This window comes from Choloepus didactylus, chromosome 1 (assembly GCF_015220235.1).
Source record: "Choloepus didactylus isolate mChoDid1 chromosome 1, mChoDid1.pri, whole genome shotgun sequence".
NCBI lineage: Eukaryota > Metazoa > Chordata > Mammalia > Pilosa > Megalonychidae > Choloepus > Choloepus didactylus.
In genome coordinates, this window is record NC_051307.1 from 250,281,687 (window position 1) to 250,306,037 (window position 24,351).

The window sequence follows — 24,351 nt, forward strand, 5'->3', positions numbered from 1 at the left end:
AATCAGTCTATATAAATGCCAAATAAACTGGAATTTAGATTTCTATTTCCTGACTTCAATCTATGCTTTCTTGACTCTGTGCCTTTGCTTATGCCCTAGAATATCATTCACATTACTAAAAATGACATTCTAGGGCATAAGCAAAGGCCCTTTCAAAGTTTATGCCAATTCCACCATCTTCATGAAGCTTATTCTAATAACTTTTGTTATGCCTTCAGAATTGTAATGATACTTTGATCGAACCTCTCTTTCAATTGTGCAAAGTGCACACTGCATAATATAAAGCAAGAAGACAGGGAGGGCTGAAATCCAGTCTGTGATTCCAATGTCAACTCGTTCATACTAGCATGAGGTGATCTGTCCCAAAGAAGGGACTTCTTATTCTATTTCATATATCCAGAGCTGGGTATCTTTTAGAATTCTCACAAAGTTGACTTATGTAATATGGGTGGCTACTCAGAGTAGTGGCCATGGAAGATGGAAGTTGGCTTTTATTTTTCATTGGAGACTCTTTAAAACTGTAATTGAAGGACACAGGTTTTAGAGCTGAATAGTCCCCTATTCAAATCCTTGACCTTGTTTTTACTCAAAAGCAAGACAAGTAACTCAAACTATCTGAGACTTATGCTGTTCATTTATAATATAGAGATACTGAATCCTTAACTCTGTAACATTGTGAGAATTAAAATAAAAATATATAATATGTTCTTATCAGAGATTCTGGCACATAAAAGAAGCTCAAAATTGATAAATACCATTTGACAACCTGATCCTGTTCCTATTTCTCTTCTCCATCATCATCTTTCACATCTCACACATTTATTTCAGGTTGTTGTGGATTGGCAATATGAGGGATAAGGCTGTGTCAGCTAGACCTTCTAGATCTGTTCTCTCTATTTCCTGGATTCTTGTTCTGCCCCTAAAAGGAATTTCCATTTTCCAATATTGATATCTCCCTATTTTTTCTTCCCTTTTCTAAGCAACTAACCATAACTTTTCAAATTCTGAGGAACTTCTGACTAACCCCCACTTCCTATTCTTAATTTTTTACACTACAGCAAGACACAAGATGATAAAAATGTTTAGTCAATATATTTCAAAGATTCCCTTGAAGTTATATATAAGTTCCATTATTGATCAAATAATTTGGCCAACAACTCAAACTCACCATCATGTGTATGTCTATCTACCTCATTAACAAGGGCTACAAATTCTTTCACAACCCCTTGATAATACAGAATCCCTAGGGATAAACTCATACAGTAGAATTTATTAAAACTCATGTTATTAAAATACACAAAAATGTTCAAAATTATGGCAATATAATACAATTTTTATTTTTACAAACAACCGTAATTCAGAACAGAAGGAACTACTTCAGAGTTTATAAGATGAATAAAGGAAGAACTGTGTGTTTTTGTTAATCATTGAATTCATAGAGATGTTTATAATTCCAAATAAATAATTTTTGAGGGAATGGATGGATGGATGGATGGACATTTAAGAAATGTAAAGATCCTGGAATTTCAAGAGTGAAGTTAGTGTTATCTAACTAATTGTTTTCATTTCCTGTCTTTGAAAATCCAGTGTATATCCAGTATAAATCTTTCTACATTGAGACAAGAAAAATATCCTCCTTCCGATTCTCTCCAATAATTTTCAGATAATCAGATGATTCACTATTGTTTTTTCTTTATGACATAGACTATGATTAAGTTGTAATTAACTGAGAGTCAAAACACATGGGTCACTGTGTTTTCTATTGTTACATAGCTGGTTTCTCTGCTCAGGATATCACAAGGCCAACATCAAAGCAGTGGCAGGGATGGGCTCCTATTTGGAGGGTCTGGAGAAGAATATTCTTCCAAGCTCATTCAGTTTGTTGGCAAAATTGAGCTCCTTGCAATGGAGGTACTGAAGTCTCCATTTTCTTGATAGCTGTCAGCTGAGGAACAATTTTAAGCTCCAAGAGACCAATCTCAGGTCCTTTTTCTTTGGTCTTCTTGGTCATGTCGGGGAAAAATAACCTCATGTTTTCAGTCTCTGACTTCCTTTTCTTCTACCAACCTGAGAAAACTTTGCTTTTAAAGAGCTCATGTGATTAGGTTAAGCCTACCCATATAATGCCCTTATCTTAAGCTCGACTGATTAATAACCTTAATTACATCTGGAAAGTCTCTTTGGCCATGTAATGTAAATGTGCTGTGTACTAACAGGGACAGAAGACACAGGTGCCGTCTTAGAATCCTGCCTACAACAGAGTTGTCAATATGCCATGCATTGTTGCTATACATAGTTTAATTTACATGTAAATATTACAAAAATTAACAAATAACAGGTTTTCCTGGGATTCTTTTGATTGTGTAAGTATCTTCTCATTGTAATTATAATAGGTTATTGCACTATTTGCTATGGATCCACATTTAGGTGCTACCCCGAATGCAACACATTATAATTACTTTGATGAATTCATTATTAATAACTGTTGTAAGTCTTTTGGATGGAACAGGTACTCTTTCATTTAATTTTACTTTTGTCATTAAAATTAGGAACTTTACTTTTGCTCATCAGGGTCAGCTCTAACCTAACTTTTGACAGTCAAAAAGTGATACATAATTTTTTCTTTTCCATAACACAAGCTACTGGGTTCACAATAGTAACACAAAGAATGCACACTTTTCAGAGATATTTTCAAACAACTTCAATTAGGTAAAGAAGGAATTTTATTGAAAATATATCCTTTAGAATTAGTGAGAAAAAAAATATCTGTCCAGTGTTCCTCAGAGTATGAAGGAGGTTATAGAGAGGTAGCTTTTTTTAGTTCTGGTGGTATAAACTGTTCTCAACTTAGTTACTGTTGACCTAGGACATCTCTCTGAACCACAACTTCCTCATGTATAAAAAGACATAATAATATGTAAATGTCATAACTTATATAAAGGATCTAGTAAAGCGCTTACAGAACAAGAAATTAAGGATCAGATTTTTTTTTTTTGCATCAAAAACTGCTTCCATAAAACTTCATGTAAGTAATGAAGTCTATTTCTGTCTTCCATAATTTGACAGTCATGATCTCCAAACCCATTGCTGTATTTTCCCTTCCAGAAGCTGTACATCTTTAGTATCTTTTATATTTGAATTGTTTTGAGATATCCAGTGCATTAACTCTCTTGGTTACACTTCTTCAGTTGTCCAGGAACATGAGTTAGAAGCAGACATCACAGTCCAGCTGTGAACTGACAAGTACAAGTTGAGAAGGAGTTTTCCTTCCCTTTTTAGAACATAATACTATTGAAGATGTAGGATCCGGGTGGGAAGAAGGTTTTATCTTTCAGCAGACTCATATTAAGCTTGTCCACAACCAATTCTCCACTTTCTTTTCAAGTGTGCTATTTGTTAAGCATTTCAATCTATTCATATGTCATCTGTCATATTTATACTTACATAATTATTCTAATCTTCAACACTCATTTCTACAGAATAATCTTATGCTAATAATTTTTATTAAATTTCAAATAAAAACAACATGAAGGAAAACAAAGAAGGATTAGCTGTATGTGATTCTATATAATGCTTATACTCTAGAAGAGAAAGATAGACATGCTGAAACATGATGGCACTTTGATCTTTACTCAAAAGCTCAAGTATTTCAGACACAGTATTTGTTCACAAGGCAACACTGCTATCATATGCAACAAAAATACAAGTCCCTAAAAATGTATGGCATTGTTTACAGAAATACTATGGAAACAGAGATACAATTATTCCAATAATGTAATGTTGACTCCAGTTGGTTCATGTGACCAATTGATTTAGAAGCAGTTTGCTAAATGGTCTTCCAATATAAAATTATTTCTCAGGCCTCATAAGAGAAATATGTTTGTTGTTTGTGACAGCATTAGACACCTAAGATTTAAACTTAATTTAAAATTGTCCCATTATTTCCAAAACAGTTGATGATTTTGATTTACATTTTCTATTAAAATACATGACAGTAACTCCACCTGAGGTAAGTATAAATTATTTCCAAAACAGTTGATGATTTTGATTTACATTTTCTATTAAAATACATGACAGTAACTCCACCTGAGGTAAGTATAAATTATTAAGGCATTGATTTTAAAAGGGGAAAAAAATGAGCTGATAGCCTAAAGTTGAAAAATCAGTCATGATTAATGAACTGAAGACGTCATTAGGGGGAGTATTTTTACTTAACTCCTATTCCTGACAATTATAGACATTGATGTAGGACCAGACTTACTAAACTCTTGGAAAACATGAAAGAATATGTCAATGCTAAGAGCTGAAACTCTGGAGTCTGATGCTTGGATCCAAAATCTGTCATGTGATCTGATACAAATGATTGAATCTATCTGTGCATTGAGTTTTATCATTGGTAAAATAAACTGTAATAATAACAATATTATTTGATTAAAGTAATAAGAAATAAATGAGACTATGGTTTCATATCACCTACTACAGTTCTTGCCATCTTAATAATAAACACTGTGTTGAGTATATATACAATGAGGGAAAAAATCATTCTTATATCTTAACTATCCACTCAATAGCAGGTAATACCACAAGACACTGATGACGCTGTTGGATCCTGTAGGCAAGGTTTGGAGCACAGCATGGCAGAACAGATACCACATTAATTACAGCTTTATACAGGCTTTGGGAGTCAGGCAGTTGTGGTGCTTAACTATGTCAGAGTCCCAAGCTAACCCAAGATGAGGCCTTCTGTATATACCAGCTTTACCATAGCAGTGATGGTAATTTATTTTGAAATGTGAAGATATTTTTTTTAACTTTGAAAGTCAACCTTGTAAGGACAAGGCCAAGAAGCTTTTGCCTTTTTCCTCCTCAAAAAAAAATCCTCCCCATAGGCCCACAATAGGTCTTACTAAACTACCTGTGGTGTCATATATTTATCTTACCTATTCACTTAGCATTTCACTATTTATATATTTATACCATTTCATAATTATGATAAATAATCATAAGAATTTTACAAGACAATAATTATTATTCACATCTTTAGATAAAGCAATTGAGGTTCATACTGAGTTAACCACTCATTCAAGATTAGAAGTGAATAAGTGGCAGAATTTTCTTTGTTTTACCTTTTCCTCATAACTTCTCAAGAAATTTATCTAATTGTATTATTACATTAAGTGACCTTGGTGGAGTAGTATATAGAGAATACCCAGTAGTGGCTTGGTTGATGATGATTGAGCATCAGACGAGCTTGAGAATAAACACCTTGTGTTTTAATGTCTGGAAACTATTGGGTTATTAGTGATAGCATGGTAGTAATTGGTCCCCGAAAGTGGTACTAAAGAAGTACTAAAAAAGACCATACCTCAGGTCATAGGTACTTCAATACAAATTTTCTTAGGGCATATTTTCCCCAAGTTCAGTTCTTAAAGCTTTTTCATAAGTTATTTTGAATTCAGTCATTATAGCCCATGAAGGCTATTATATGTCCTTACTCTTATATGGAAGAAAAGTGACTTTTTCCTTTAGAATTTAATGAAGAAAGGAAAGGGAGAAAGTGTTCCATTGTCTTGTTTTGCTGAGGCTCAGCTGGGCTTTAGCAAGGTTGTCTGTTCACAGGCTACAGTAAACTTTTCAAGCTTTCCAAGTGGATTCATGTTGCTCTAAGTTGTAAAGGACAACTATAATACAGTTACATGTGTGTCAGGAAATGAAGCTCCATGAATGTAAAAGATACCATTCTTTGATGAGCCTGATTGGCATCAGTCGACTGACTGAGCGAGAGCTGCTCTGTTTGTCATGATTGTTGTATGCATACATCACCATACTGGACAAGGCAACACCCAGCATCCTAGGCTGGGCACGGAGGAAAGGAACTTATGTTTCTTATGTGGAGGCCACCACTGCACAAAGTTCATGATTCCTGCCTCCCACCAAAAGTTGACCCAGTTGCCTCAAGTTGGGAGAGGACACGTGGTCCCTATTCCCTACTGGCAAATTGACTACTTCTGTTGTTTTCACCACCATTGACTTTTCCCAGTTACTGAACTCTTAACTCCGCCATACTGACCTGAAGTTAATAGCTAATGTTTCCTTTGAAGCTAATTTTTGCCACACGTTTGGCTTTCCAGACTACTTGCAGATTGGCAGCGCCTGCTTTTTATGGCGAAAGCTACTCAGTAATGAACTAATAGTCTGACTCTACTTCCCTAACCTTTTCCTTGTCCACACATTTTAATAAGGCAGTTTAATAATTAGATGCAGCTGTCCACATACGAGATTATCTTCTCCAGGCTTTTCTCTGGGTAATGATCAGGAGGAAAGGGGGGTGGGGGGGGTTGGAGGCGGGGAGGTTTGACATATTTTGAAAATTTGAAAACTTCACTCTAACCATTCCTGGGCATTACATGCCATTCTCCTTTATCTTAACAGCAATCCCAGGGCAGCCTGTATGGCACACTGTATGGGTAGAAGCCTGGTTGAAAGATGGCTTCTGGATTTGTACTAAATTCTGGTTAAGTTGTATGAAAATGCTTTTATCCCTTTTGCATCTGACTCTCCTAGATGAAAGGTCTGTTTACAAGTAGTGAATGGTTGAAAAATAAAAAAATGAAGTTACAGCTACTAAAAGGGACTGACTAATATTGTGATAGTGGAGAAAGAGCAAAAAACCCAGGCACCTGGGAAAGGAACACCTTAGACACCCCCGAGAGATGTAGGGGAGGATTGCTTTAATTACTTTGTTTTTCAGAACTCCGTCTGAAATCTTTCTCCAGAAGGAAAATGCTTTGATACTTCTCTCTCAAACCCTTGTGAGTACTTTGCATTTAACCCACTGTTATGCATGCCAGTAGCAAGCTAACTTGTGTACATCTCAGACCCTTCACAGTTTCAGACTCAGCAATGTGTAATTGCTGTCCAATTACTGTAAAATTAGCCCAGAGATGCTGGAGAAAAGTTAGAACTAAGGTAATTGTGGTGGATTGAATTATGTACCCCAATTTAGACATGCTCTTAATCTTAATTCTCATTCCTGAGGTCGCAAACCCATTGTAAATAGATCTCTTGACAATGTTATTTTCAGTTAAGTTGTGGCCCAGCTGAATGAGGTTGGGTCTTAATTCGTATCACCGCATGCCTTTGTAAGCAGAAGGAATTAAGGCACAGTGAGAGAAAACCACCGGGAGGAGTCAGAAGCCAGAAGTTAAACATGGAAGAAAAACTTGGACATCGCCAACAAAACCCACGGATTGCCAGCAGCAAACAGCTGAATGTTACAGACTTTGGGAAGATAGTGTCACCTTCCTGACACCTCAACTTTGGGCTTCTCCTACCTTCAAAACCGTGAGTCAAAAAATAACCTGTTTAAGCCAACATATTGTGAGTTATTTATCATAGCAGTTTAGCAAACTGAAACAGTAATCAATAGGAAACGTTTTGCTTTCTAAATACACATACATTTTTGAAAAAAAAAATTTTCTTTGAAACTAGCTTTATACTGTGAATATTTTGAGGTTTTACTCAAATATTTTACTCTCTCAACTTAATATTGGAGAGTAGAGTGAATTACTTTGTTTATAGCAGCTTCCCCAAAAGTAACAACACAGATAATGACAATTGCTTTAATCTTGTTTAACCTTTCCAAATTATCAGGGGAGTAAAAAAAATAATTATTTGTGATATTGTTAGGTATTAGGGCAACAACAGCAACAACAAACAAAGTATTATAGTCAAATGAGTTTGGCTCAAATTAAATGGGGCAGATAAACAATAGTGGGCATTCAGTGCTTTGTTATTAGAAAATATTATATAGAGCATTGTTTATTTGTTTTATTCTGTTTTGTTGTGTTTTTCATTCGGCCAGGAAAAAACTTTTTAGGGTTAGACAGAAATGAATTGAAATCAAGTCTCTACTACATACATACTATGTTATGGGGGCAAATTCTTCTTCTAATTTGGTTTCCTTTCCTGTAGACTGTTTGTTACTATTAATTGAGGTAAGAGAAAAATCCTCTGACATATATTAAGCACTTAATATAAGGTAGCTATTTTTTATTAATGATGAAGAGAGAAATGTATATAAAAAGATGCAAATATTTAGGTATTTTTGTGATAATTTTAAATAAAATATTTGGATGGAATAAATGTTAAGCTATTCATAAAAAGTGTCTGTAGAACTATTTAAAAATGTAAAATGTGAAATTAGATAAAGCTCCAGGTAAATGAAATTTTCAGTGAGAATTACTGAATCATATTACACCTGTGACGTAAAAATTATTTCCTTTTCTGGAGAGACCTTTGAAAAATCTTTTAAGATGATTTTTAGTTGATTATTATGTACAGATCAAAACACAAATAGGATCCAAATGTAAGAAAACAACAGATAGAAAGCTACGGTTAATCTCTGAAATTTGAGAATCTAATAATATATTCACAAATTTTATTGCTGTATAATCGTTTAGCTTAGAATATTTAATTTTTAATAGAGACCCATTGTCTTGATCTTAAGACTTTTAATTATCATAAGGGCTTTAATTTCTTATTAAATTAAGTCACACATACGACTCTGCCAGATTCAGAAATCGACTTTTCTGGCTTTTAACAACTAAGTTCAAAATAACCCTGTTGATGGCACACTAGCTTAAAGGGCTTGTAATGTTTTTGGTTCTGGACATGATGGCTATTTGATACATCTTCATCCTCCCATGAAATGGAATGGGGAGTTGAACACCATCCAACCTGATCATTATTAATAATGACTGGACACTCTAGGCCTAAAACGACCTCATTCTTAATAGTCTGTGAGTGAGTTATCTGAATAATTTCACAGGATATTTTTCACTTTGGCATCTTTATATTGCTACAATAAAGGATTGGGATTAAAAGTTCAAACATTAATAATGGTATCTCTGGTAGATTGCAGAGCTTTGCTGATTGGATGGAATAAAAGGAAGAAAATTAAGCTAAGAGGGCAGGGTTCTTTATTGTTTGGAGCACCCTTGGTTGGAGCAGAAACAGTGGGATCAGTTACAGCACCTGAGAGTCAGACAGTACCTGGAAATATGGGGCAAAGTTGTTACAGATTCTAAAACAAAGGGGAGCAAGTGTAAAATAAAACAAAATCAGGCAAGGAAGAGTATCAAAGATAATTAAGTACAGATGTATACAATGAAGAGTTCTCTGTGGTCACACAGGCTGAGAGTCAGGAATCCATGGAACCAGTGGAGTGATATTAAGATAGGAACAATAAGTAATGGAAGGTTCATGGTGGAACCTCAGTGAGAGTTATTGAATCATATTATACCCGTGACATAAAAATTATTTCCTTTTCTGCAGAGACTTTTGAAAAATCTCTTAGGAAATCATTCCAAATTTTTTTCTCAGTCAGAAACAGGTGTTAGAAGTGGACAGTGTCCAACCTCCAATGTGAATAACAAAAGATATTTTCACTTTGCTGATGTGTTAGATTGTCGGTAGAATAAATGGTTCTGATGCTGTGGGAAAAAGAATGAATGAATACAAATCAAGAGTAGAGCTGACAGTCTGTTTTCTCATGACAATACCTTCCAGGGAGAAAGGGAAATCTTTGTATGGTTCAATATTCTATTCTCCTCGCATTGTACCTGACATGTAGTAATACCCCAAAGTTATTTATGATGGATGGGAGGACGGTTTATTGGTTGGATAAGTGAGTGAATCCGAATAAGTATAAACCAAGAATTAGGGTTCCCAAAACACAAAACTTGGGAGTGAGTTTATAAATCCTTTAGTTGAATCATTTCATTTTACAGATAAGGAAATTGAGTCTTAGTGTGGTCAGAATTATAGTTCTAAGCTCATCCATGAAGTAGTAGTATCATCTTGTGTGTATTTTTGTCCTTTATCATATGCAAGATAGTGAGATACAAATGTCCCTATGTTTGAGAAGGAGCCACTTTAATTACTTTTAAATATCTGCAATTTAATTGCCCTGTAAAAAATAATATTGCTTTCACCAATTATAACAGATTATGATAAAGTAACTTCAACTTAATTGTATTTATTTTTGTACAGTTATAATCACATGTGTTACAGTATCTAAGGGTTTTATATATAACTCAGTTGTCAAAGAACCTGACCATCCCTCCCTGATTGGGCATATGAAAGAGCAAATTTTTAAAGCTTTCAATAAAACACTTTATAAAATGAATTACTTATGTAGAAATTATCTAAATGAAGTGAAAATCATACAGGGGTGCTAGAAATAACCCAGGAACAATGCATTCTTGGCAACTTGATGACATTCTACGATGAAAATGACATTTTAAAAGCCCGTTGCATTTTCATAGTTTAAAACTTTTCATAGTCTAAAACTTGTTAATTATTACATTAATGCATATTGGCATCAAACTTAGGACTGGATTTCTTAACTAGAAGTTGTGTATTGACCAGTGGATCATAAAATGTATAGCTATTATTTATCCATTTGCTTATTATTGCCTCTGTAATCCCTGCTTCTTGTAAAATTCCTGAAGAGAGAGAGAAAGGTGTAAGTGACCCTTTGCTCCATGTTTTCCTCATCTCTTCCAGCATAATCACATCTCCAGTCTCTGCAACTTGAAGGAAGAAAAATAAATCTTAGAATAGTTTATTCTTTCATGTATCTGTTTTAGTAAATGCTTCAGAAAGGTATTTTTGGACGAATTGCTGAGTGGGAGGCAAGCAGTTTCCCTTTGCAAACACATAAACATCTTATGGCAAGCATAAATTTTTGGTGACACTTAAAGATGGTTCTTTTCAAGAGTATATGCCTAGCATTTGACATCTAAACCCTTTAATTGTCAATTCTTGGCTAATTTGACTTGTTTAATTATAGGGTAATTCGATAGTGGTCATGAAATTAGAAATAAAGTAATATGGCAAGTATCCAGAAAATAGAGCCAAATGACTGCTTTAAAATCTAGAAAATTAAGGAGTATTACCTTATGCTTTCTAATTATGAATTTTATTTGTTTTTATTTCTGTATTTCTCCTTTCATGATAAGTGAGTAATTCAAATATTTAAAAATAAGTGTATAAAGTGCATCTTCTTTAGTACTTACGATTATACATTTTTAGAGTAAACCTATAAAACATGGATGAAAATTATTGATTATTGATTGTAATTACCTTGGGCAAGGTGGAAGGGAAATGCCGTTGGATGGAAAGGGGAAATCATCAATTTGTATTAGATTTTATTTCTATAGAAATATTGAAATGACATTTTCAACATCTCTTGTACCTATGTGACAACATCATTGGTGTTTATTATAATATTCTCTCTACTTTTATGTGTGTTTTATATATTTTATAGTGGGTAAAGTAGAACATTAAATATGTCTAACTTTTATCTTTAGAAGGCAAAAATAGATTCTCATCAATAGCATAAATGTGGGGGAACATGGAGAACCCCATGTGGGCCATGGATAGCGAACCATTCTGTTCACTAATTCGTGACCCTAGACCTACGAGTTCCTACAATCTTGTGAGTGATAACTAGGTCTGTCTTCTCAAGTGTTTATTGGGGAATTTTTTCATAGCAATGGTCAATATTCATATTCTCTGTTAGCACGAAGTAGCCACACAGATTGCCAATCATAAGACCTTTATTTCTCTATGATACTTGCGATATTTGTGTAAATGGGAAACTATTGGGGGGCAAACTGAATTTGTAGCTAATATAATGTCTAATATTTCCCCTTTGAACATAACGATATTATCTACAGGATCTATAAAGCAGAGCTCAAATCTGCAGCATTCCTTAGGGTGGTGTTAACAGAAAAGACTTCATTTAGAAAATGTGCCTTTCTTCTCAGAAGTCCCTTGTCTAAATTTTGTATATGCTTTGTTCAAAGGGCCTGTTACCTCACAGAACAATTATATTTTTTCTATAATCCTAAAAGTGAAAGTTTTTGCACAAAGACAAATGATTCAAAGACAAGAAAGAAATGTGGCTTCATAGGCATCAAAATAAAGGGGATTCCATTTCCTGTAGCATCAGATCAAATGTACTATACTTTGCTTTAATCCTTGTCTCTACCACTCCTCTGCAAAACCATAAATACAATACTAGTCCATTTTATAGTGGGTCACTTTCTAAAATTATTAATTTTTAGGAATCCAGGAAAACCTGGTTATATACTACACATTGTCTTCCTACCTGATGTTGCTACTTGTAGTACTCATGATTTAAGGGGCCAGAAATAATCTTCTTTTGGGAATGATTCTGTTGATCATATTCATTCCTTTCCAGTAATGCCAAATAAATATTTGTCCTCATTATTAAAAAATTTAATGATACAAAAATCTTCATTTATTTTTATTAAAATAAAAATAATACTTATCAGCATTAAAATATAGAAAAAGGAAAACACTTAATAGAGAAGTAAGATAGGATTTTGAAATTTTTATAAACAGACGTGAAGATTTTTTGTAAGTACTACCCGGGAACTTCCTGGCAAGTATTTGGTAAGGCAGGTGTTTTAATTCTTCGGCTGTTTAAGTAAATTCTTACTCTATTAATTTAATTGTAATTTTAGGTAATGGTTAAAAAATATTTTTTATCTAAATAACAGTATTTTAACATTTTTCAAATATTCACCTTATTGATTCATAAATCTGGTATTATAAGAGGCTAATTTTAAAATACATAATTTTTCTTCAGTAAATAATGATGTTGAAACTGTTATTGGATACATACAACATGTTGGATACAGGGTCAAGTTTTTTATATTCATCATCACAGTAATGCTTACAATAACCTATAAGCCTTGTGATAAAAAATTCCCGTTTCAATTTTACAAATGAGAAACCTGAAGTTACCCAACAAACCTAGCCAGTATGTATGTGGTGGACATGGATTGGATACTTACTTAACAGTAAACTGAAGAAACAAACAGTACCCTTCAAACTTAAAATTAAAGTTTAATTAAGGAACCTAACATAGAAGGAAAATAATTGTTACTAATGTCTAGTTTTTCACACTTTGAACTTTAATTCTCAAATCCATTTTATGTTTATTATCAATGATAGAGAGATGACAACTAGAAGGTCATACTTCAATAGAAATTTGAAGAGTACCCCATTTGATGTTACTGGATAGGAAGGACTGTATTTGAATATTAATTGTATAGTCTTTCACTGTTGTGTTAAAATCTGAATTACTTTGTTGTGTCCATTTTCTTTTCATTCTGTGTTTTCAAGCACAGTGTGTAGGACTAATTTGTCATGTGATATTTGTGGCCACTGGGAAAGCTTTGATAATTTGGGCTTTCTCTCTTTTAGTAGAACTTTTTAAACCTAAATTTTAAAAATAAAAACCTTAGGTTTATCTTTCTTCACTTCTTATTTTAAAAGTTGGAACATATGAATACTCTATATAGTTATAATTTATCATGTAATTTAATATGGAATTGAATAGGGATCTCAAAAGATTTTTTAATTTAGAGTAAAATACTACTTCTCAGTCATATGCCAATACACTAGGTTATGTGTCTGAAAAGCAAAATCGGGAATAATGATTTCAACAAAAATAACTAATTTCCCTTCCCCTACTTGAATCATTCAAGTACATTTTTATCAGGAAACAATTGTTAATCAGAGCACTTGGGATTTCTACCTTTTCTAACTTTCTTGCCCCAAATGGAACTATATTTTGATTAATTATTAAATAAGAACAATTTGAAAGAGGATCTGTCACAGATACAATTGAAAAAATGCAAACTTTTCTTTTAATGTTATCCTTTCCTTTAATTTTGTACTTTCTCATTATTTAAGCTTCCTGTTCAGGCTGAGTGGGATCCCAAGGCAGGGGCATCACAGGAGTAACAAGTAGAGACATCCTGAGGAAAAAACTAGGTATATGATTAAATCAGCTTTTTTTTTTTTTTTAATAATCTTTTTGTGGTAACATATAAATACATTGTTGAAATCTAGACAATTGAATAATGTGTCAACTCTCTAAATCAGATTCTCCCCTACCCCCAGGGTTTGCTGTTTTTATTTTTTCTAATTATTGAAGGTTATAGTAATCTATTTGTTTTTTTCTTTCCATTTTTTTTATTGTGAACTTTAAGATATATACCTAACAGTGATAAATTTCAATGTACGATTTCACAAGTAGTTAGAGAGCAAATCTCAAAAAATGTCATGGGTCACAGTTCCACAACTTCAGCCATTTCCATTATTGTAAAATATAACATACATACAGAAAGGTGTCATCTCTTGATGTACAGCTCAACAAGCAGTCACATAGGTAATTTCAAAAATTCTTACGGGTTACAGTTCCACAATTTCAGTTATTTCTTTATGCAATACAAGGTATATACAGAAAGGTGAAGACCTTCAAGGTGCAATTCAATGAGCAGCTATAGAAGAAATCCCAAGGAATGCTGTAGGCTACAGTTCCACCACGTCATTTACCTCCTTCCAGCCATTCCAACACCGCAGCATCCAAAAATACATACATATATATATATATATATATATAAAACTATATAAAGTTTCAGTATTCATAGACCTTTGTTCAATCTTATCTTGTTGCTATTCCTTCCTCTCACTTATTCTTTCTCCATCTTAAGGCATATCGAGGCAGTGAGCACCTATCTTGTTCATATTAAAAGGGGATGTTGACAGTATGGGAAAGGGAGCTGCATCTGGGCTTTAGGAATTGTCTGGTACAGGAACACTCTGGTGGATTTAAGTTTCTGAAAGATAACACCTAGTGAGTGTTATCTTTGACAGAATATCAGGTAGGGACCTAGGTATTTGGAGACTACTTCCGATGAGAGCATAGCATGCTATGGCTAATTGTGATTTCTAGCTGGAGTTTGCATAAGAGAAACCTCCAGGATAGCCTCTCGACTCTATTTGGGATCTCTCAGCCTCTGTGACCTCAGCTTGTTACCTTCCCTCCCTCCTCCCCCACTTTGGTCAAGTAGGCATTTTCAATCCCTTGCTGCCAAGGCCAGGCTCATTCCTGGGAATTATGTCCCATATCACCAGGTAGATTCATTCCCCTGGGAGTCATGCCCTTGTGGGGGGTGGGGGGCTGTTAATGAATTTATTTGCTGAGTGTGGCTTAGAGACAGAAAGGCTACATCTGAGCAACAAAAAGGTTTCCTGGAGGCACCTCTTAAGCATAATTGTAGGAGGGCTCAGCCTCCCATTTACAACCCTAAGTTTCACAAGAGGAAGCCTCAAGTCAAGGGCTTGATTTATTAAGTAGTGGGTTCCTAACTTGACTTAATATATATTTTATCCCAAAATAAAAGGTCAGTTTCTTACATTATCTTCACTTAATTGTACAATCATCATCACTCTCAACTTTAAACAATTATAACATAATACATCCCAGACCTCTTATCAGCTGCTAATTATTCATCCCTAGTATTAGTGTAGCATTGGTAAGATATTCCTATTAAATATAGTTGTTAATACATAATGGGTAGTTTTTCCATGCCAGTCTGTTGTTAATCTGCAGCAGTGTCATACCTTATAAGGGTATCATGCTAACACTTATTTAGATTTGTGGTACTACTCTGTAGGTTACTTGCCTTTAAACAACCATTTACGGACATGTTCACCTTCAATGTGTGGCTGATGCTTATAATCCCATTAACAAACCATAGTCACTCATAACCATACCCATACCATTAAGATCACTCACATTATCATATCTGTACATATGACATTATTGTTCTCCCTTCACTAGGTTCTGACACTCTCTAGGTCCCCTATATTCTACATTGTAAAACACTTATTTTACATTTTTCATGGAGCTCACATTAGTGGTAACATATGATATCTCTCCTTTTGTGTCTGGCTTATTTCACTCAGCATTAGGTCTTCAAGTTTCATCCATGTTGTCATATGTTTCATGACCTCCTTCCTACTCACTGCTGTGTAGCATTCTGTTGTGTGTATATACCACATTTTGTTTATCTGTTGAAGGACATATGGATTGTTTCCATCTCTTGGCAATTGTGAACAATGCCACTATGAACATCAGTGTGCAAATATCTGTTGGTGTCACTGCTTTCAGATCTTCTGGGTATATACCAAGAAGTGAAATTGCTGGATCATAGGGTAACTTGATATCTAGTTTTCTGAGCAACTGTCAAACTGTCCTCCAGAGTGTCTGTACCATTATACAGTCCCACCAGCAATGAATAAGAGTTCCATTTTCTCCACATCCTCTCCAGCATTTGTAGATTCCTGTTTGTTTAATGGCAGCAATTCTAACTGGTGTGAGAGGATATCTCATTGTGGTCTAGATTTGCATCTCCCTAATAGCTAGTGAAGATGAGCATTTTTTCATGTATTTTTTAGCCATTTGTATTTCCTCTTCAAAGGAATGTCTTTTCATATCTTTTGCCCATTTTATAATTGGGCTATTTGTACTATTGGCATTGAGTTGTGGGATTTCTTTATATATGCAAGATATCAGTCTCTTATCAGATACATGGTTTCCAAATATTTTTTCCCCTTGAGTTTACTGCCTCTTTACCTTTTTGACAAATTCCTTTGAGGTACAGATGCTTTTAAGTTTGAGGAGTTCCCATTTATCTATTTTTTCTTTCATCCCATATGCTTTGGGTGTAAGATCTAAGAAGCAACTTCTTAATACCAGGTCTTGAGGACGTTTCCCTACATCATCCTCTAGGAGTTTTATGGTACTGTCTCTAATATTGAGGTCTTTGATCCACTTTGAGTTAATTTTTGTGTAGGGTGTGAGGTAGGAGTCCTCTTTCATTCTTTTGCATATGGATATCCAGTTTTCCCAGCCCAATTTGTTGAAGAAACTATTCTGTTCCAGTTCAGTGGATTTGGAGGCCTTATCAAAAATCAGTCGACTGTAGATCTGGGGGTCTATTTATGAATTCTCAACAGTAATCTATTTGTTTAGTGATTTTTTTTTTCCCAAACTATTTTTGCAAAGACTGTATTCCTTTTTGTGTGTTTTCACTGAAGTCTCTATTCTTTTAGCTGGTATTCAAATAGTGTTAAAATAGAGATTTCCTTGAATTACTAGAGAGAAGACACACCAAACAATCACAAAATGGGGATTCATTCATGTAAGCAAGTAATTATGATAATGTGTAACATGAACATAAATAAAATTATTTATAGTTTACTAATTAAAATTTAAATTAAATTATAAACTAATAGCAATTTTAGTTTCTTACTGCTGCTATAACAAATTACCTACAAATTCAGTAGCTTAAAACACAAATTTTATTCTCTTATGGTTATGGAGGTCAGAATTCTAAAATCAAGGTGTTGGCAGGGCTGCATTCTTTCTGGGGGCTTCAAGTCACAATCTATTTCCTTGCCTTTTTCAGCTTCTAGGGGCAGCCTGCACTCCTGGTCTCATGGCTTTTCCTTGCATGGCTCCAACCTCATGCTTCCTTTGTTACAACACCTACTATTCACTGTGATGCCTTTCCTCCCTTTTATAAGGACCTTGTGATTACATTGGGCTCATCCAGATAATCCAGAATTTCCCCTGCTCAAAATCTTTAACTTAATCACATCTGTAAAGTCCCTTTTTCCATTTAAGGTAAAATACAAATTCTGGGGTTTAGGGCATGGACATCTTTTGGGATCTTTATTTAGTCAACCACAAATGGGTTATAGAATATGGAGAAATTATTCAGCCTTGGGGGAAAAGAGAATGTAAAAGACATAGAAAAGGTCACATTTGAGTCAGGTCTGGAAGGCAATGATGAATCATTGGTATGACTTTGATATGTGGAGAACAGCAGGTCTAACAAAACTTACCTCATAAAAGTGAGTATTACCATTCACAGATGTCACTTGCAAGGTTCTGTTTAATTGAGCCATCCACTATTTCTAGACTGTTCTTATGGCACTAATCACCACCAAATAAAATGGGGATAACCTACTAGATTCAGAATAATCAAGATTTACCCTCTGAGTTCCCTAGTGAAGGAAAAAATATCATGTCTCTTCCAATAAGGTGAGATGGGGAAATGGAAAAGCAACCACAATTCTTTCCCTACCACTTGCTTTGGCTCCAGATGCTCTAAATATCTGCAACTTAGCTGCTAGCCGTACTATCCTTATATCATAGAGTCATTACTTGCACAAATCTCACTCATCTTTAGCCTCCTCACTCAATCTTTATTTTCCTCCTTTGATCCCCTGTTCTTCTAAGGTTATCACTATCATTTCAGCCTTACTATATACAAAGTGGAGAAATGGTTGTGCATCTTACATTACCCAGATCAAATTCATTTCCAAAGTCTTTCCATTTAATTTATCTAACTCCAATTAGAAAGGGTTGGGCAGACCACTCCACAGGATTGCTCAAAGGAATCAGGCATCCCCAATCCTGTGGTTCCTCATGTTTTGTTTGAAATGTCATTTTCAATTTATTTAAAGAAACTGAAAATTCAAATTTATATTCTGAGCTAAAGCATTAGCATTCAGAGGAAGAGGCACGCTTGAGCCTAGCAGATGCATCAAACCCTGGCAGTCCTCCAGGTCATCCCTAAATCATTAGGACAGACCTTCCTCCCCTGAGACAAAGCTCTAATCTAGACCAAAGTGAAAGAGGGCACAATCCTGCCTGTGATTGGACAGTTTAGGGCAAGGTAGGGGGTGCAAATTAAAACAGAAAGGTGGGAAAATTATTACACAGCAGATTGGTAGAATGAAGCCAGTGAATAAAATGAACCTCAGGGAAATGAACATGGAATAATAGGGGTGGAACTGGCGGTTAGGATTACTTTATCCCTCAGCCAACATTCTGGTCAACCCGCCCAATAGATTGTAAGCTAGGGGTCCAAAGTATTTCAGACCTCTCATAATAAGCCCAAAATAACCACTTGGGATAGAAGATAAATTCTAGAATCCTGGATAGTGTTGGCTTCCAAAGCACACAAATAATGTGCTATTGTTAAAAATGAATAGCAAGAGGAGCTTTGATGGCGGCATAGAGAGGTGTGAAAGACTGTTAGTCGCCCCTGGAACAATTAATAAATGACTAAAAAACTAGTAAATAACCTGGAATAACTGTGGGGAGACAAACATGACTGTCTACTCATCATCCACCAACCTCAATTGGGAGGAATGCCTGAGATCACAGCATAAAATCTGTAAGTGAAACTGCAGACCTGCGCTGAGAGCTGAGAGCCGAGAGCCCCTCCCTCATGGAAGCCTCACGGTGCTAGAGAGCAGCACTCTCTCAGCCCAGCTCCAACAGGGAGTTTTAATGTTAACTGCTCAATACAGACAGCAAATCCTCAACAAGCAGACAGAGGCTTTTGGTGACAACTGACCTTGGGAGAGTCAGGGGACATATCTGTTTCAGGACAGAGAGCCCAGAGGATCAGGTGCTATCTCTGGCTGACGGGTGAACCTGGGAGCTTTTCTGTCCCTTTCTCTCTCTGTGGAGAAAACTGCAGCCATTTTCAGCCTACAGCGCTTTGCAGTAAAGACAGCCTCAGCCATTTTAAAATCAAAACACTTTGATCAGCAGTCAGAGAAATGAAGAACTTATTGATATTCAGATGACCTCTCTGGAGGGGGCATAGCTTCCCAAGAGGAAAGGGAGGGGCCCAGCTCTACTGCCCCCCTTTCTGGAACCAGACCCCAAAGCCTGGGGGAGGAGAGCCACAGGCCACACCCTCCTACACCAGCCAGTGACAGGCTGACAGGTGTACCTGCCAGGCAGAAAAGCACAAGTGTAGCAATCCTCTAAGAAAAACCATCAGGGAAACCAGATACTGAATATTTCCTCCTTCTGTGACCTGAGCCTGTTCTCATCTGGGAAAACCTGATTGGGGTGGCCTAGGAGGTCAGATGCCTAGACAACAGAAAACTACAATCTACACTAAGACAAATGAAGCTATGGCCCAGTCAAAGGAACTAACGTACACTTCAGCTGAGATACAGGAATTTAAACAACTAATGCTAAATCATTTCAAAAAGTTTAGAGAATATTTCGCAAAAGAGATAGAGGCTGTAAAGAAAACACTGGGCATACATAAGGCAGAAATCGAAAGTTCAGAAAAACAACTAGTAAAATCTATGGAAATGAAAGGCACAGCACAAGAGACAAAAGGCACAATGGAAACATACAACAGCAGATCTCAAGAGACAGAAGAAAACACTCAAGAACTGGAGAACAAAACACCTGAAAGCCTACACGCAAAGGAGCAGATGGAGAAAAGAATGAAAAAATATGAGCAACATCTCCGGGAACTTAAAGATGAAAGAAAGTACAAGAATGTACGTATCATTGGTGTCCCAGAAGGAGAAGAGAAGGGAAAAGGGACAGAGGCAATAATAGAGGAAATAATCAATGAAAATTTCCCATCTCTTATGAAAGACATAAAATTACAGATCCAAGAAGTGCAGCGTACTCCAAACAGAATAGATCTAAGTAGTCCTACACCAAGACACTTAATAATCAGATTATCAAATGTCAAAGACAAAGAGAGAATCCTGAAAGCAGCAAGAGAAAAGCAATCCATCACATACAAAGGAAGCTTAATAAGACTATATGAGTATCTCTCAGCAGAAGGAGGCAAGAAGGAAGTGGTGTGATATATTTAAGATACTGAAAGAGAAAAACCACCAACCAGGAATCCTATTTCCAGCAAAGCTGTCCTTCAAATATGAGGGAGAGCTCAAAATATTTTCTGACAAACAGATGATGAGAGACTTTGTGAACAAGACACCTGCCCTACAGGAAATACTAAAGGGAGCACTACAGAGTGATAGGAGAAGACAGGAGTGTGTGGTTTGGAACACAATTTTGGGAGATGGTAGCACGACAATGTAAGTACACTGAACAAATATAACTATGAATACGGTTGAGAGAGGAAGGTTGGGAGCATGTGAGACACCAGAAGAAAGGAGGAAAGATAAAGAATGGGACTGTGTAACTTGGTGAAATCTAGAGTGTTCAACAATTGTGATAAAATGTACAAATATGTTTTTTTTTATGAGGGAGAACAAGGAAATGTCAACCTTGCAAGGTGTTAAAAATGGGGAGGCATTGGGAGAGGGATGCAATCAACGTAATCTAGAGACTGTAACTAACAGAATCATTGCATTATGCTTCGTTTAATGTAACAAAGGCAATATACCAAGGTAAATGCAGATTACAGGAGGACATAGGGGAGGGGTGTGAGACACTTGACATTGGTGGTGTTGTCTGACTCTTTACTCTACTTTGATTTAAGGTTACTTTTCCTTTTGCTACTTCCTAGCTGTCATTTTTTTTCCTCTTTCTTTTGCCTCTCTACCTTCTCTGACTCTCCCTCCTGCCTTGTGGAAGAAATGTAGATGCCCTTATATAGATAGTGCTGAAGGTGGTGAACACATAAATATGTGACCATACAGAGAACCATCGATTGTTTACTTAGGATGGAATGTATGGTGTGTGAACAAAACCATCTTAAAAAAAAATGGGTTGATGACAAAACCTCAAGGGCAATATACTGAGTGAAATAAACCAGACACATAAGGACAAATATTGCAGGGTTTCACTGATAAGAACTAATTATAACATGAAAAACTCACAGACATGAAATATAAGGTACCAAGATATAGGACAAGGCTTAAGAATGGGGAGCAGTTGCTTAGTATGAGCAGAATGTTCAACTAGGATGAACTTAGACGTTTGGAAATGAACAGAGATGTCAGTAGCAAGATGTGAGAATAACTAACAGTGCCGAATGGAACGTGAATGAGGTGGAAAGGGGAAGCTCAGAGTCATATATGTCACCAGAAGGAAAGTTGGAGGTCAAAAGATGGGAATGTATAAAACTGAATCCTATGGTGGGCAATGTCCATGATTAACTGTACAAATATTAGAAAACTCTTCCATGAACCAGAACAAATGTACGACAATACAACTAGAAGTTAATAATAGAGGGGCATATAGGGAAGAAATATATACCTATTGCAAACTATATACTACAGTTAGTAGTATTTTGACATTCTTTCATAAACAGTAACAAATGTACTATACCAACACTACGAGTCAACAACTGAGGGGGGTTGGTTAGGGATATGGGAGGATTCGAATTTCCTTTTCTTTCTTTTTTTTTTTTCTTTTTTCTTTTTTTTCATCTTTCACTTTATTTCTTGTCTGGAGTAAGGAAAAGGTTCTAAAAATTGAACAAAAACTAAGTGCGGTGATGGATGCACAGCTACATGAGGGTACCAGGGGCAACTGATTGTACACTTTGGATCTTTGGATAATTGTACAGTATCTGAACAATCCCAATAAAAATTTACAAAAAATGAATAGCAAGAGAGGAGATGTGTGGATTGGAAGTTACGTTTGACATATTCTGCATACCTACAGTCGCAGTTTGAATTCCCAGCCCTCGAAAGCTCATGGCAAATTTCTGGTCAAATTTTTGTATAAGAATATTTAGCTGCAGAAGAGTAAAGCTGAATAGTATACCTCTTTGTACTGGTACAGTTTCTAGGACTTTGTTACATTTTGAAGGAAAGACTATTTAATGTTTGAGGTTTAATGCAAGTTGTGTGGGAAATTACAGAAGAATAAAATAATTAGATGATTTTTCAGTACAAGAATGAAGAAGCTATAAATACCATATTTAGTGACCTTATTCTTATGGTAATTTCCAAGAGATCTAAAAGAGCTGATTATTTGAACTAAATTTTCTGCATTTCTTTTTTGTCTTGTGTGTTAGGGTCTCAGTTTTGCTATATGAGTCTATAAAATTCATGTGTAATAGCTGTACACTGAATTTTGAAAAGAGGAAATTGTTAATCCATGGACTGTATTAATTCAAAACATTAACATAAGAAAAAACTAAATTAAAAATATAGTTAGGAAGTTCTTGGTCATCCTACTGTAAGCTACCAATGAAACTAAATTGGTTATCTAAAAATAACAGGTAGGATGGAGCAAGATCTGCCAAACAAGGTATACCAAAACAAAACAACAGTTATCTCAACTCACAGTTTTACAATATTGAATTTTTTAAAGTAGGTTTTGGAAAAGAGCAACAGAAATGGTAAAATAACATATGTCACTAAATTGTGTTATTTAATAATTGTGGAATATCAGGAGAATAAAAAGAACAAACAAATCTTAAGATATTTAGAAGGCAGGTTGTCTATTAGCAAAATGATGATTTTGCCAATAAATCCAGTTCTGGAATTCAATTTGTATATAGAAAAAGAGGTTTTGTATAAATGTGCAGTTAACAACAGGTAAGAAATCAGGGTGTAATTTTTTTATATACATTTTTAAGGACTTAAGCAAATTTGGTGATCATCATTTGTTAAGAAAGCTGTGAGAATGATAGCTTAGCCATCTATTAATATGAAGAAACCAATCTAACTATTTCTTCTGTAACTCTTTGGTCACTTAAAAGCATATGTGCAGATTTATATTTTTATGAAATTCCTGGATGATGACACATGTAAATATTCCAGTCAAGAAAATGTTACCTTTTTATGTGCCAGGAAGTTCTTTTGACTTCTTATTATAGAAATCTTCATAAACAATTATTGCTTCTTTGAGAAGAGTATAATGGCCATGTTGCTTATATATTATAATGTTTATAACTTGCCATATAATATATACTTTTTAGCTTTCTGTTATAGTAGTAAGATAAGTGATGCCTTTGAAAATAATGTGCTTAATACTGTTTCATGCTCTGCTAAACAGTCTCAAATCACATAAGGATTCTTGTATCTAAGTTTTGTATAATTTTAATCTCTTGTTTTAAGGGATCACTTCTTACATTCTTATCTGCCATTTGCAGCAGTCAGCTACTGCTTTTTAATTTAGTGTAATCTGGAAACCAAGATAACCAAGTTTATTAGCACTGTATTTAAAGTAAAAGTAAGTCAGTATGCCAGTTGGGCCTCCATATTTTACTCTGAAAACAAATTTTCATTTGCATTTTCAGAATGGATGTTGTCAAATATGTCTAGTCAGATCAAATACCTTTTTAGCAAAATAATTTCCAAAGTTTAAGTGTTATAAACATTAGGAGTGTTATATACATATTTTTGTTAGATAAAAGAGATATCACTATATACTTACAGAAATACATTTCAGTATTATAAATTTACTCTATCAGGCCATTTTTACAATTACTCAGCCATATTTGCATGACAATCCAAGCCTGCTAAATTTCTTTACCGATATTATGATTATATATTCGTATGACCAGGGTTTCATTGAATTGTCTCTCCCAAATAAAGGGTGTTACCTGAACTTTATTATTGGTGAATATTAGAATTGCTAATTAATTTAATCAATTTATTAAATGTTTAAATATAATACTGAGATAGAATAAAGAATTTGTT

General features: G+C 35.0%; 1 long non-coding RNA gene across 2 annotated transcripts in view; it reads left to right on the plus strand.

Annotated features, from left to right (window-relative positions):
* The first annotated feature begins 6,555 nt into the window (after positions 1–6,555).
* Positions 6,556–24,351, plus strand: part of LOC119529398 — a 226,502-nt gene continuing 208,706 nt past the window's right edge. For both annotated transcript variants that reach the window (XR_005215857.1, XR_005215859.1), the window contains exons 1-2: positions 6,556–7,344; positions 13,795–13,875. This is a non-coding gene — a long non-coding RNA (uncharacterized LOC119529398). The remainder of the gene's footprint in view (positions 7,345–13,794; positions 13,876–24,351) is intronic.